Here is a 15,888-nt window from a genome sequence, read left to right on the forward strand (position 1 = left end):
TGAACTATCTTCTGTGCGAGACTTATTTTTCCACCATGGATAGATATTCATCAGTATTTTGACCGCTTTGATGTTATACCACACATTTTCTTTTCTTGTGCTTATATTTACAATCACTGTATAATTTCTCCCCCGCCCCTAGCCCCTTTTGGACTCTTCATCACCAGTTTCACCGTTCTTGTATGCGCCAGAATCCCATTAACGTGTCTGTCCTTCCGGTAAGTCTCTTCTGCCGTCTTTTGCCATCGCCCATTCTTTTCCGTACTTCTTTATTGCGTACTTTTCCTGTTTAGTTAATTTTCGACTTTCTTGATAGGAACATATTTCAAATGGATCCGGCGAATTTCCGATGGTGCAAGTTAAATTGTACATTCACGACGTACACTTTCAGGAACTCGTTCATCATTTCTGTATCGATAGCTAATATCAACAGAGCTACGAATATTTCACCGAAGAAAGCGTTTTCATCTTTGCCATTGTGATATCTTCCTTGCTTTGGTCAGCTTATATAATCTTGATTACAACAGGACAGGCAAAATAAAAAGAATCATAAAAATATACGCGCCTTAAGATATGCAACCCGACTTAAGTCATCTACCGGGAGGCCCGACGATGTAAGTTGGGTTGCCTATGTTAAAGTGCTTAAATATTTTCTGTTTATTTTTATTTTTTCACTTTTTTTATTTTACACACACACACACTAAATGGACAATGATTTGGCTCGCTCCACAAATGTGTCCTTACCTAATTTGATGTGAAGGAGGATGTTATTTTGGTCTCTACTACTTTTCGTCAACTTCATCAGTACTCTATTTATTCTTAAGTCATATTCCACACGTCCGCCCCTGGTAGCTGAATGGTCAGCGTGACTGAATGTAATACTTAACGACCCGGGTTCGATTCCCGGCTGGGTTGGAGATTTTCCCCACTCAGGGACTGGCTGTTGTGTTGCCATATCATCATCATTTCATCCCCATCGACTCGCAAGTCGCCGAAGTGGCGTCAACTCGAATGACTTGCACCAGGCGAACGGTCTACCCGACGGGAGGCCCTAGCCACACGGCATTTCCATATTCCATACTAAGTACGTTGTGTATTCCGTTCAAGAACTTGTTTCTAGTCTTCGTTAATGTCGTCCGGAATGGCAGTCGTTAGCGAATCTTGGTGTTTGTAGCTGTTGCCTTCAAGTTCTATTCGCGCTAGGAAATTTTCTTTCACTTCATAAATTTCTTCTTCTTTGTGCAAATTGAACAACATTGGTGACAAACTACAACCCATCATTAGTACCAACTTGTTTTTCCCGGTATTCCATTTTTAATACTGCCATTTGCGTTTTGTTGTTCTTTTTCGAGTGTTCGTCTGTCGCTGTACATTCAATTTTAATAGTGTAAGGATCTTATTTAAGATCACATTCTGATAGGCTCTCTCTAGTTACACAAGTGAGAGGAAAGTATCCCAGTTTTTCTTCAGTCTACCTGCCATTGCCAAACACGGTGTCACAACTGGTTCTTTCCTCTTCTAAAACCGCACAGTTCTTCTTCTTCTTCTTCTTCTTCTTCTTATTGTTTTGTTGTTTGTTTACATGGCTCAACATCAACGTCACCAGCACCCGTACAGTCTCTGCTGGATATGAGCAGGGTTAAAATATACAAAAGGCAGATATGCTGAGAAAGCTACGTAAGATCATATTCCCTCTCTCCAACTCTTCCTGAAATTAGTACATACACTCCTTTTTAACGATACAAAAGGCGAAACCCACAGTGTGCTTCCCTCTCCTCATGATATGAATTGCATTTACTTAACATGTGTCACACTGTAATCAGCACGCCACATGCCACCAAACAGGAGACTCTTCGCGTCTGACAAAGAAATACGTCAGGGAATTATGTCCTATTCAAAGACGTATTAAGCAGACTTCATCATTTGAAACTGGCCGGAAAGAGGTGCGCCCGGCCTTGATAGTCCCTTTGATTGATTGCAGTTAGTTTTCCGCCTCGACCAGCCACTCTTTCTGTCAGTCATGCTAGACCATCCCAACAATGACGTCACGACACAAAGAGTGACAGAACAGTGGGTTACGCGTGGAAGGCTGCATGTCTCAAATGGGTCTGAGCACTATGGGACTTAACTGCTGAGGTCATCAGTCCCCTAGAAGTTAGAACTACTTAAACCTAACTAACCAAGGGTATCACACACATCCATGCCCGAGGCAGGATTCGAACCTACGACCGTGGCGGTTGCCTGGATCCAGACTGCAGCGCCTAGAACCACTCGGCCTCTCCGGCCGGTTGTGCATGTCCCCTTGGCTGCAGTATCAGATAGCCCGTTTCCACAAATTCCAGTGTGTTCTGGCATCCAGCGGAATTACACCTCCTTCCGCTATGTTTGCAACTGGAAAAATGTGTCCTGTTTGTTGTGGGGGATTTTTAATCTGCTGCATACATATGCTAGAAGGTCTCCAGACCTCCGAGTCGGTCAGCGCATATCAGTAATTTCAATGCACAATCACGTTTCATATGAACCACAACTTTATGAACTGCACAGAGTTCAGCATGAAATACAGGAAACTCACTGAGCAGGCGGATTTGGAGTTTTCGGGAGAGACGATAGAACAGCCAGTATTGTCCCCGTGTTCAGACCCATCAGTATACACTACGGTAAAATCACGGTGCTCAGTTAACATGGCGAAAAAAATCTTAAAAACATAGTCTGGAGTGGACTGTTTATTGTGTACTATCAAGTCTAACATTACCGTAGGCTTCACCAACAACTAGAGCGGTGCCTTGTATCATCCCTGCATCGGTATGTTTATTGCAGCCATTCCTAGGTCCATTAAATGGGACTTTGCTCGTATACCGAAAGGTTGTGTCCCTCGTGGACGATTAACGTAAAGTCGTTGCACGGTTGCACCCACATTAATAGTCACAGAGAGAGCCAGTGAGGTTGGAAGGGAGCGCAGCTTCATTGCTTGTTTAGCCACAAGGAACATCCGCTCAGCAGATAAATGGCGCGTAAGCTTGGTACATGACACTTCCGTAGGCTCCTATGGCCAGTCTGATGCACTCGTGATGCATGTAGTCCAGTATTTTCTGTTATGTCGGACGTGCGGATGCGCAGACTGTACAACCATAATCCAGACGATAGTACACGACACTACCATAAAATCGCAGACGCTGGCTCTCTCTGCGCCCCATTTCTTTCCATTGAAACTCTAATGACCAGCTTTTAAGGGCACTAATTTTCAGTTCCCTGAGAAACGACAGTCAACTCATTTTTCTATCAAATAGGACGCCCCGGAAACACACCAGGTCCTTAAAATGTAATGCAGTATCCCGCAGCATCATTTCAGGGGTGTAATCAAAGTACGATTACGATTAAAGTTGAGACACACAGTTGTCCTCAAAATTACAGACCAATATCCTTAACATCGGTTTGTTGCATGACTCTCGAACATATTCTCAGTTCGAATATAATGAATTTCCCTGAGACAGAGAAGTTGCTGTCCATGCATCAGCACGGTTTTAGAAAGCATCGCTCCTGCGAAACGCAACTTGCCCTTTTTTCACATGATATCTTGCGAACCATGGCTGAAGGGTATCAGACGGATGCCATATTCCTTGACTTCCGGAAAGCGTTTGACTCGGTGCCTCACTGCAGACTCTTAACTAAGGTACAAGCGTATGGGATTGGTTCCCAAGTATGTGAGTGACTCGAAGACTTCTTAAGTAATAGAACCCAGTATGTTGTCCTCGATGGTGAGTGTTCATCGGAGGTGAGGGTATCATCTGGAGTGCCCCAGGGAAGTGTGGTAGCTCCGCTGTTGTTTTCCATCTACATAAATGATTTTTGGACAGGGTGGATAGGAATGTGCGGCTGTTTACTGATGATGCTGTGGTGTACGGGAAGGTGTCGTCGTTGAGTGACTGTAGGAGGATACAAGATGACTTGGACAGGGTTTGTGATTGGTGGAAAGAATGGCAGCTAACTCTAAATATAGATAAATGTAAATTAATGCAGATGAATAGGAAAAAGAATCCAGTAATGTTTGAATACTCCATTAGTAGTGTAGCGTTTGACACAGTCACGTCGGTTAAATATTTGGGCGCAACATTGCAGAGCGATATGAAGTGAGACATGCATGTAATGGCAGTTGTGGGGAAGGCGGATATTCGTCTTTGGTTCATTGGTAGAATTTTGGGAAGATGTGGTTCATCTGTAAAGGAGACCGCTTATAAAACACGAATACGACCTATTCTTGAGTACTGCTCGAGCGTTTGGGATCCCTATCAGGTCGGATTGAGGGAGGACATAGAAGCAAATTCAGTAGCGGGCTGCTAGATTTGTTACTGGTAGGTCTGATCATCACGCGAGTGTTACGGAAATGCTTCAGGAACTCGGGTGGGAGTCTCTAGAGTAAAGGAGGCGTTCTCTTCGTGAATCGCTACTACGGAAATTTAGAGAATCAGCATTTGAGGATGTCTGTAGTACAATTTTACTGCCGCCAACTTACATTTCGCGGGAAGACCACAAAGATAAGATAAGAGAGATTAGGGCTCGTACAGAGGCATATAGGCAGTCATTTTTCCCTCTTTCTGTTTGGGAATGGAACAGCGAGAGAATATGCTAGTTGTGGTACGAGGTACCCTCCGCCACGCATCATATGGTGGATTGCGGAGTATGTATGTAGATGTAGATGTCTCTGGGCATAAATTGAAACCCACCCTATCAGTTCATTCTGCCAGTCTCTTAAGCGTCAGCTGTGATTGAAAAGAGGCAAATGTGGGGCTAGAAGCGGAGCAGAAAATTTAGAAATCCACAAATGATTAACATCGCAGAGACTCCTCACCGCGAACGGTGTGTTACTTATCGCTATCGCAATTGGGTACGACACCCTCCATTGAGGGATCTTGTGATCCTGAGGGAACTTATCGGAAAGAGCACTCCAGTCTCTATACCTAAAATATCGCGTGAGGAGGAAGGACCACGGAGAATTCGGGAGACGATCACGAAATGCCCAGTCGTGTTGTGGACAGATGATACGGTGTGCACGTAGTATCCTATGTCTTTTCAGTGTCCAAAAAGACTGACAATAGGTGTTGCTTTCATATGAATGCCTCGTGTATAGCCATCCTCCAGTAGGATTAGGCTGTCAAGACTGGCACGAAATCTTCTGAATCCACATTGTAAACTGCCTATGAGATACCTAGTTTTGAGAGTCCAAACAAAGAAGATGTTATAGACCGTTGGAGGTGAAATGACTCCATTCCCTGTACCTAGCATCGCGACAGACATGGTAACCTGGAAATGGTCTCATAGGGGATGTTACGACGTAAAAGTACCACGCCAAAACAAATGTGAATTTCAGGACTCCATTGTCTCATCTGTCAGCTAATTTACATGATATCGTTTTCGCAGAGATAATCATTCCTGATTTCCAACTTGTTCGTACCGATGTTGACAAAGCCCTTCCTTAAGCTCCTCCAACGTCTGTTTCTTACTGAATCCTTCATGATACATGACGTATGGTTTTGAGTCACCAACCAAGACAACGTAACTCTGTACGAGAGCGCCTCAGCTGACCCACTACCCAACCCAGAGGCAGCTTCTAACTCACTGATAAACATTGACATACCCTCAGTTTATTTACCCAAGAAAGGAGTCACTCTATTGCGTGTTAGGGGTTTCGGTGCAGATATTTGATTGGTGACTGAGGACAGTGTACTTAACAACGTTCTATTAGTATTTACTTAATTTGCATACTAATAATTATAAGTATTAGAAGTACTATATTTTCAGGTTGGTTAGTATCAGTAACAACACGTGACAGGAGCACGCCATTAATGCTCATTTTCCCCTGGGCAGCAGATCGGGTGTTGAAGTGCGCAGGAAAAACGGTTAGTTTGTACTAACTGGTTTAATCCGATTACTGGTGCAGTTATGACCGTGCAGGAAACATCAAGTAGTAAATTTTGTGTCGTGTTTGTGGGAACCCTGCTGGAGATATATATATATATATATATATATATATATATATATATATATATATATATATATATATATATATATAACCGGTACAATTTTGAGTAGTGCTCGCGCTTCGAGGGTTTCCTACAAACTTACAAACTTAATTACGTATAAAACTAAACTAAATTCCGCCCGAACAGGTCTTGGAAGACCCTAACGGTACTGACCAACCGCCTATAGGCGTGATTGGATGCAGATATGAAAGTGCATGTGGCCAGCACACCGCTCTCCCTGCCGTATGTGAGTTCTCGTGACCGGAGCCGCCACTTCTCAGTCAAGTAGCTCCTCTGTTTGCCTCACAAGGGCTGAGTGCACCCTGCTTACCAACAGCGCTCAGCAGACCGGATGGTCACCCAGCCTAGTGCTAGACAAGCCCAACAGTTCTAAACCTCGGTGGTCTGACGGGAACCGGTGTTACCACTGTGGCAAGGCCATTGGCCAACTTAATAACGTATGCGGGTAGTTGATCCATCCCTAGAATAGAGACACTCTATGATTTTTCCCTGTTATCGATATTGACGCTGGCAAGGTATCTGCTCGGGGAATTCCAGAACTTTCGAGAATGTATTAACAGTAAGATTGAAATTTTAAGATTTTGTGTTATTTATTTTATTAATTTTAGAGTTATATTAAGATGCTTTGCTATTTATAAATCGCAGATGCTTTGACTTCATCTGTGCCTTCTGCGATCACTGATAGGACCTGCCGGAAGTTTCCAGAGAAGAAAACGATACAGCAGGCCATAAGGCTATTGTTGTTACCCAAATGTCGAACTGTTTGGATATTATACAGGATACCTCATCCCAAACGACAAAGTGTAATTGATTATTATTTTGCTTTGGAATATTACAGAAGCTGTGTCGTAAGCACAGACATTGTTATTAGAATGACCTGGAGTGGCGTGGAAGACGGGCGGCGTTACGCTTGTCATCGTTAGTTTGCAAAAGGATCGTTTTCACTGCGGCAAAGGACTTCACTTCATCGTAGCTGAGCCAGGTAGCACGAAATATTTGTAAATTATACACATAAAGCTTCCTCTTACTGCAAACAAGATCAATATCACTATAGTAGCTCCTGAGATTTATGACAGATTACGAATGATATGTAAGTTTGTTATCGCAAAAAATAGTTCTTGCCGGGTTGTAATAATAAATTAACAATTATCGGATACTTTTATTTATTTGTACTGTGAAACCTTGTGAAATTTTATAATTCTAGGTTAACGGAAAGCACTCTACAGGCACTGAATGGTGAGTTTACGAGTATAAAAAATGATTATATGTTTTTACAGCATTGAGTTTGAAGCTAAAATTTTTTACTCCGTCAAGGACCCTTAGTCTTTAGTATGTGACATAAATTGAAACGTCCTACTTCCAATCGTTCCTGAGAAAAAGGAGTCTTACTAGTCAGAAAAACATATAGACAAGCACACAACGAAGTGATACGACTGAGATAAGGAACCTTAAAAGAAACTGACACACTTAAGTGGATAAATACTAAACTGCCATTCATTATAATATCTACACTTACACTCATAAACCCTGTATTACCTGCAACAGTATCCACAGGAGGGACAAAAATAACAACTAAAGCATTTGGTTTCATCGACTTGGCTAGTCTATGCTCATTAACAGCTTCTATACTGTCCACTTCCTTTCGTAAGGCTTCATTTCGTATCTCAGCACGATAACCCCTTTAGGCAAGTAACCAACCGTGTTCTACGTAGTCATCAGTCATGCTTCTGGCATTTGTGCAGCCTCTTTCTAACGGCACATTATAAACGAAGGATATCAACCACAAACACACAGACAGAGATGCAAGAAAAAGTCAGACTAATCTTGTGACGGGCCGTAGCCCAACACGACACACAGCAGTAATGTGCTTCGTGGTCATACCTTCATACCTTTGGCTCGTGCTACACATAGCTAGCATTACCTGCATACATGCTGAAACATCCCCTTAGAAAAATTAATGAATTACTGTGCTGATAAACCTCTTACGTTTTTTGATTTTCAAACAGCTAAGAAGAACTGAACGTACTCAGACATTTCTCTCTTTACTTATTCTGATCAACACAAAACCGAGACACAATATTTTTTTAGCGCAGCGCAATTTGACTTTCAATAATCCCTACAAAAGAATGGCCCTGACTAACAATAACCTATACCTTTCATGAATCACTGACCTCACAACAATCTTCGTTACTCAAACTACTGCAATACAGCGTGCGCCAATACTGCCAGCTCAATAAAAGATTCAAACTACTGAAGGCACTAACTACTGATAGACATAGTTAGCAAATGAAAGATTTTTATAGAGGACGAACAATGTATTTACCTTAATACCAGTTCATGATATCCAATATTAAAAATTTACTCTTTCTGATGGACACACGTCCAGATCGCCCACTCTCAGAATTCTGCCATCTCTCTCTCCGTATCCACCACTGCTGGCGGCTCACCTTCAACTGCGCAACGCTACGCGCTGTCAGTGTTGCCAACTCCAAAAAACCCGAGTCGCTAGATTCAATATCAAAAGTCGCTAGAAAGTCGCTAAAACTGATTTTACTAGGGGTGTACTGAAAATTTCGTGCTGTGAATGGTGCAATAAACCAGTGGGGGGGGGGGGGGGGGAGGGGGGGTAATAAAATATTAATAAAAATTGTCTCATACATAATTGATATATTTTCTTAATTAAATGACGCATCGCTTGCAACAACATACGTATAAAATACGCTAACGTTTAATTAAACATGTTATCATAATTGACCCAACACATAAATTGTTGTTTCAATGACAGTAGTCAAATATACTAGAAATATACAACTATATTTGTAACAAAAGAAAGCAAGAACTCAAATTAGGTTACAAAATATATACATACTGGTATGTGAGCTATTCATCGTCGTCACTCAGAAGATCGAATAACTCTTCTGTTTCATGCTCTGGCAGAGCTGTAGTTGATGTAGAGGGTTAAACGTCTCTCAAAAGATGATGTTGCAGTTCGAATGGTTTTGTCGCAAAAGAATAACTTTCGTTCGTTCCAATTAGCTCCAATACGTCTGACTGAATGTTAAAAGATGCACAATCTTTATTTTGTTTCTTCAGTTGGTCTCTCAATATGATCAAAGCATTAATTGTCTTTAACGATAATCTGTTACGTTGTTTAGTTTTTATAATGTTCATAGAACTGAATATTCTTTCCACTTCTGCATTTGAATGCGGTAGGCATAGAAAAGTCATTGCTAGCTGTGAAATCAAAGAAAAAGGATTCTCCCCTGTGGCATTTTTATACTGCAAAACATCACTCCAAAATCGAACAGTGTTAGTTGTGTTATTCCACCTAATGAAGTCGATATTATGCCATTCTTGCAGCATACCGTCTATGAAGTCGCCACTAAAACCCAATTCTTTGGCTACATCCACTACAGCATTATTTTTATTCGCTTTTAGTGTTTCTTAAACATTCAGCATTGACATTTTTTTCAAGATCGTAACGTTACTTGGCAGTCTTTGTTGAATTTCTTTTATGAGTTTCAGACTAAACTGAATGTATCTCTTCTTCAAATAAACTTTATTTTCTTCAGACAAACTTGACTCAGGCAATTTCTGTTCAAACATAAAGCCAAGGTTCGGATTTGCGTACATACATTCGCTTGGAACTGGTGTTGTCAACAAATCAACAGTTGGAAAAACTATGTTTTGTCCGACTGACTGCATGAGAAATACAAGTGTATCTAGTAATTTAGTGAGGTCATTGTCTTCTCCTTCAAAAGCTTTTATTGCTATTTGTACGCCTTTTCTAACATGGTTAACGTTAAACATGTAAGGATGATTTGAGTGGTCACAATACATCTTCTAGAAAAGATCGGCAGTGTAACAATTGTCTTGAACCATGGCAAGGGAAAAATGTAGCTTTAGTTCTTCCCACTGCTCCAGAATTCTTCGTGTTGTTGGTTCAATTGAAAGCCAACGTGCTACACAGACCTTCAAAATTTTTAGTGGCTGTTTTCCAAAATTTATTGTCTCGTAAAACTTTTTGTGTTCCTCTTGTCTTTTGGGTGAAATGGAGAACCAATTGTAGGTTTCCCGTACAAGAAACTCTATGTTTCTAGGTATGGTATTCACTGAGGCGTGCGAAACTGCAAGCTGAAGAGAGTGACAAATGCAACGGATCAATACCAAATGCTTCAAACCATATTCTCTCTTGAGTTGTTCGAAAAGCCCATTGTTTATTCCAACCATTCCAGAAGCGTTATCTGTGCCAATTCCTATCATATTAGCGATTGGACGTTTGAGATCTTTCAAAGAATTCACAAGAACAGCAGCCAGATTTCTTGCATCTGCAGTTTCTACTACAGCGAGTTTGAGAAATGCTGATGTAATGGTTTGGTTGTTCACACTATAGTACCGTATAACGATACCTATCATTTTAGATATTGATGCATCTGTGGATTCATCTATTAGTACACTGTATTTTTGGATACCTATATCTTTAACCAATGATTGTGTAAAATATGGAGCCAAAACTTCAGCTATAATGTTAGTGCACTTTGTACGATGTAATTGCATGTTTTTAGCGCCCTCACCACCGGAAAACACCTTCTTGCACAGTATTACTAAATGATCTACAGCTAAAATAGAACAATGATCAGCAATAAATAAAGAAAGGGAGCCTTCCGCTCTGCTTACTATTCTGTCTGTAGTTTTCGGAACAATTTTCACAGGTAAGGTGGTTTGTGTTTTTTTTAAATCAAGTTTTTGTTTATGCTTAATAGTTTCCGGATGCTTTCTAATACAACACAATTTAGCATAAAACTCTGTTGCACATACTTGACATCTTGCCTTGGATAAGTCTCCAACGACTGGCTTCAGCCACCCATTGAATTCAGGTTCTGCTTCCCACGCATCCCGATATTTTTGAGTGTACTGCTTCTTCTTCTGCGGTAAATCCATTATGTTTCACCAATTTATAATCACTGAAAATAAATTAAAACTCAGGTGAACTAGAGGTCATGAAACAATCTACTCATTCGGTAACTCGATATCAGTTCTATTGTTCATTGTTTAAAACGTAATAGTGTCTGAGATAACCCCAACGAATTGTTCTTGCGTTACCACTGTGCATGTGGTAATAATTTGACTGCGAGTTAAAATGTCGAAAAATTAGAGGCTGCTTGACAGAAATGTATTTTATTATACTTAATATTACGTATGTTTTTTGTCAATTCCAAAAATAAAGGGAGTTCAAAAGTTGAAGAATTATAGATCGATACGCTATGGACGATAACAGGCTAGTGGGTAATGAATAATGAATTGTTCTATAGTCAAGGTTTTTTACTCTGTAGGCGATTCCCACATTCAGGTTTACTAAATGCTGAACAACGCTACATAATCTGCTAAGAACTTAATTTAGCTTAGTAAATCTAGAACAAAGTCAGTGTAGTACCCATTTTATAATTAAAATATTAGTTTTGATAATGAAAATACTGGCCCAAAATAGTTTTGATTTGTACTTCAAAAGTCGTCAGTACTCCAAAAGTCGCCAAATAAGTCACTAAATAATTTTTGTCGCTAAAAAGTTTTTTTTGTCGCTAAGGTGAAGGCAAAAGTCGCCATTTCTAGCGACAAAGTCGCTAAATTGGCAACTCTGCGCGCTGTTCACATCCAACTGCCGAACACTACAATAGCAAATATTCCAACAATGCAAACCAGCCACAGACTGCACACAGCACAGTCAGTGATTTTCGTACAGAGCGCTACGTGGCGTTACCAACATAAAAACCTAAACACCCTACTTACAATGCCAGGTCATGGACTGCAAAGTTACATTAAGACACCTCATTGGAGGCAGATACGATTCCTTACGATTGCCTTTAAATTATGGTAATACTGCATGTTACTCCACTCTTACGAACTTCACCTTTGAATGTTCACCTATGCGTCATGACTGTAGCAAAGGAAAACAGCAAGGCCAACAACAAACAATCACTCACCAAAACCGTAGTCCTGGACTGCACACTCGGATGAATGTACGGTCCTGGACCTAGCTGCTGATGGGAGTGACCAATCCTGACACCATATATATAAGGTGCCAGACAGGAACACTGCTAACGCCAGACATATAGACCAGGTTGGCATTCCACTGCAGTGGGTGGTGGTAATGGCAGGCCGAGATCACCTTGTCGGTGAAAGGGCTCTCCAGGATGCGGGCGAGCAGTGGTGTGGTGTGTGAGTGCCTGCTAGGCGCCCGACGACGTATCAGAGAAACAGCATTGACTTATCATAGTTATTGACAATACATCAGCAGTGGTGACGTCGCTCGAAACAGTCAGCACCCGCAGATTGTCTGTGGTGGGTTCGCTGAGGCAGGCACTGACTAGCACGTGGCTCGTAGTCAGAGCTAGGCGACAGTGGGGAAGCAGCAGGATCAGCAGCACCGGTGACAATCCAAGGACACTGACCACGCAGAGCCGCTGGAAGTCTCGGACGGAGGCAGCCCAGTGCTTGAGTGATCTCGCGGTAGAGTGCACAAGGAGACCCAGCCACCATCAGCATAGTCTGTCAATGCGGGCAGTGCAGGAAGCAGGAAGTCTACTCGTTGGAGGGTGGACGAGAAGCTTCACGTCTCCAGCAACGAACTAGGGGCCACCAGAAGGCCCTCCGGTTGCAGAGCGTCAAGTCCACAGCACTGCGACTAGCACCATATAGGTCCCCTGGCGAAGGTTTGTAGACCCGTGGAACTCGTATATCAGTAGCCGCGAAGCCTGTGGACTGGGGTCGGTCCCTCTTTGTAGTTGGTTACCAACAGACTGAGATACATTTAACTGAAAATGAGGCATATTTATAGATGACTCATGCATGTTTGGCTGAAGCATCCGTTTATCCCATTCAGGTCAACACAGAACCGCAGCCTGGGCGTGAAGTAAGGCCACGAGCGCTGTGGTCGTCCCGTTTATATTTTCCCTTCCTATGTCGGTACTTTCGCGTCTCTGGTCACTCACCTTAGCAACAACTTGGAGTAACAGCTTGATCAGTCGGCTTGACCGACTTCTGTCGCCCGGTGCCTTACTATAGTGAGACAACCGGCCGCAGTGGCTGAGAGGTTCTAGGCGCTTCAGTCCGGAAACGCGCTGCTGCTACGGTCCCAGGTTCGAATCCTGCCTCGGGCGTGGATGTGTGTGATGTCCTTAGGTCAGTTAGGTTTAAGTAGTTCTAAGTTTAGGGGACTGATGACCTCAGATGTTAAGTCCCGTAGTGCTTAGAGCCATTTCGACCCAAGTCAGACATCTCAACTTTCCCAGCCGCGTCAAGAACATGATTTTGCGGCGCACCAGAAGTTCGTAGACCTCACACGACTCATCTATAAGATCAGTGTATGTTGTTCAAGAGTTCTATAAGTAATATCATTCGTACTCGTTTGGATGTTTCTTAATGTCCCTCGAATCGTTCAAATAGTGACATTAACTTCACCCAAGACTGAAAAATAAGTGCGCCTTCAACTGGACATGTCCACGTATTTACAAAAGACCAAAAAACGGCTAATATATCTGCATATATAATACGAAAAAGCTGTGTGAAGTACATGAAAATAGTAGTTCGCAATATACATCACATCAGGGTTCTTTCCCTTCCGTTCTTGTATGTATGGAGTGCCGAGATTATTACCGCTTACATCTCATAGTACACTCTTTAATCATTCTAATATTTAATCTGCTGTTCCTACAGAGGACTGTAGTACATTCCTAAACTCGTGACTTAATTTTTCTTCTTCATCCTTTGTAAATAGGCTTCCGCTGAGCAGTCAAGTTCTATTTTTTAGTGTGATTCAAATGAAGTTCTTGAACATCCCCTCGCAGCACTGATTAGCATAGGTAGCATACCCTCATGCAGTCTTGTTTCACACGAGAGTTTCTCAGTCTCCTATGTAGATTTCCTATATTGTCTCATTATTACAGCAATGAACCAAAGTCTGCCACCGGCTTTCACACACGCAACAAACATGCAACGCAAGTTGCCAGACCTTTAACTATACCAAGATCGGACTGGATGCTCGTGCAGCTCCTTTACAACACTACTTCAGTACACATAACGGTATAGTCCACAAAAGTCTCCGGTTACCGTTAAAATCGTCTGACAGTTCATTAACGTATGAACAGCAAGGGGTCCCAACGCACTTTCCTGGAACATTTACTTCTATACCCGCCGATTAACTCTCCTTCCAAACGGATATCCTGTGTCCTCCCTGGCGAGATATCCAAAATCCAGCCCTAAATTATATCTGATACCACATACAAGTATGCTCGTACGATCGTAGGTTTGTTAATAGGGATTGATGTTGCAGATCCTAATGCTTTTTACAACTCAATGGGTACTGCATTTTCCTGATTGCCTTAGGAACATCATGCGAGAAAAGCGCGAATTGGATTTCGAAAGACCGATTTTGTCGAGATACGCAGTGGATAGCATAATGGATGTCATTATGTTCGAGATACCTCATTAATTTTGAGCTCTTAATGTGCTCAACGACTAGATGAGAGATGGCTGTCAAACATACTGGACGGTAAGTTTTGCAAATTGCTTCCTCTACTCTTCTTGTAGAAGAGAGTGACATGTGCTTTGTTCCAAATACTAGTTTTTTGACTGAGGGACCCAAGCAGTTATTTTTTTTCTTCGAATCATAGATAATTTCTCCACTTGGGGGGCGTCTCTGTGGCGTTCCTCTGGATCCCAGGACATGTTGTTATCTGTGGAAATGAGGCGGCAGTCTCTCTTCTTCGGCCAGCTATTCGCACGATTCCCTTCGCCGATCTACGGAGTGTTTTATGTCGTCGTGTTGTTCTTTTATGGCATGCACATTGGCCGACACTTGCCAATAATAAATTGCGGGACGTGAAAGCTCTTCCCTGTGCTTAGACCTCTTCCTACCGAACGCGTCGTCGGGAGGAGGTAATTTTAACTAGACTCCGGATAGGGCACTGTCTTTTTAGCCATCGACACCTTTTCAGTGGTGATCCTTCCCCACTCTGTCCCCACTGCTCTTAGCTGTGGACGGTAAGACACCTTTTACTTGAGTGCCCCTATTTTACTCCGTTACGCGCCCGTCTACAGCTGTCGCCTGATATATCTTCCATTTTAGCAGATGACACGCGCTCTGCCGATCGCGTTCTCGAATTTATTAGTGCTAGTGAGATGACGTCAGTCATTTGAAGCTCTTTTTGGGGACAACCAACCCCCTTCTATAGTTGTTTTTAAGCTTTCCTTCTGTTTTTAGTTTCTCCAATTTTTTGAGTTTCGTTCCCATTGCTGCTGGTTTCCAGTTTCATCATTTTACCTTTTCCTAAGTCACAGATCGGGCGCTAATGACCGTAGCAGTTTTGCGCCCTAAAACCATAACAAAAAAAGATTAAAACTGTGTGCCGGATCGTGAAGTTTGGAAGGTAGGAGGCAGAAGTAAGGCTGTGGGGACGGGGCGTGAGTCGTGCTTGGGTAGCTCAGATGGTAGAGCACTTGCCTGTGAAAGGCAAAGGTACCGCGTTCGAGTCTTGGTCCGGCACACAGTTTTAATCTGCCAGTAAGTTTCATATCAGCCCACACTCCGCTGCAGAGTGAAAATCTCATTCTGGTACCTGTGGTCTATTCGGTCGAGCATTGTCATCTATCAATACGAAGTCTGGGTGCACAGCGTCTCGCAACAACCGCACAAGAGGTCCCAAGATGTCGTTACGATACCTGACGCCGGTTAAACCTTACCGATACACCCGTGGAATCTCATAAAGAGGTGTCGAGTGCTCAATATAATCACTGCCCACGTTATTAGGGTTCCTCCTCCATATCAATCACTTTCCACAATGTTTTGGTCCAG

Source organism: Schistocerca americana, chromosome 3 (assembly GCF_021461395.2).
Source record: "Schistocerca americana isolate TAMUIC-IGC-003095 chromosome 3, iqSchAmer2.1, whole genome shotgun sequence".
Taxonomy (NCBI): domain Eukaryota; kingdom Metazoa; phylum Arthropoda; class Insecta; order Orthoptera; family Acrididae; genus Schistocerca; species Schistocerca americana.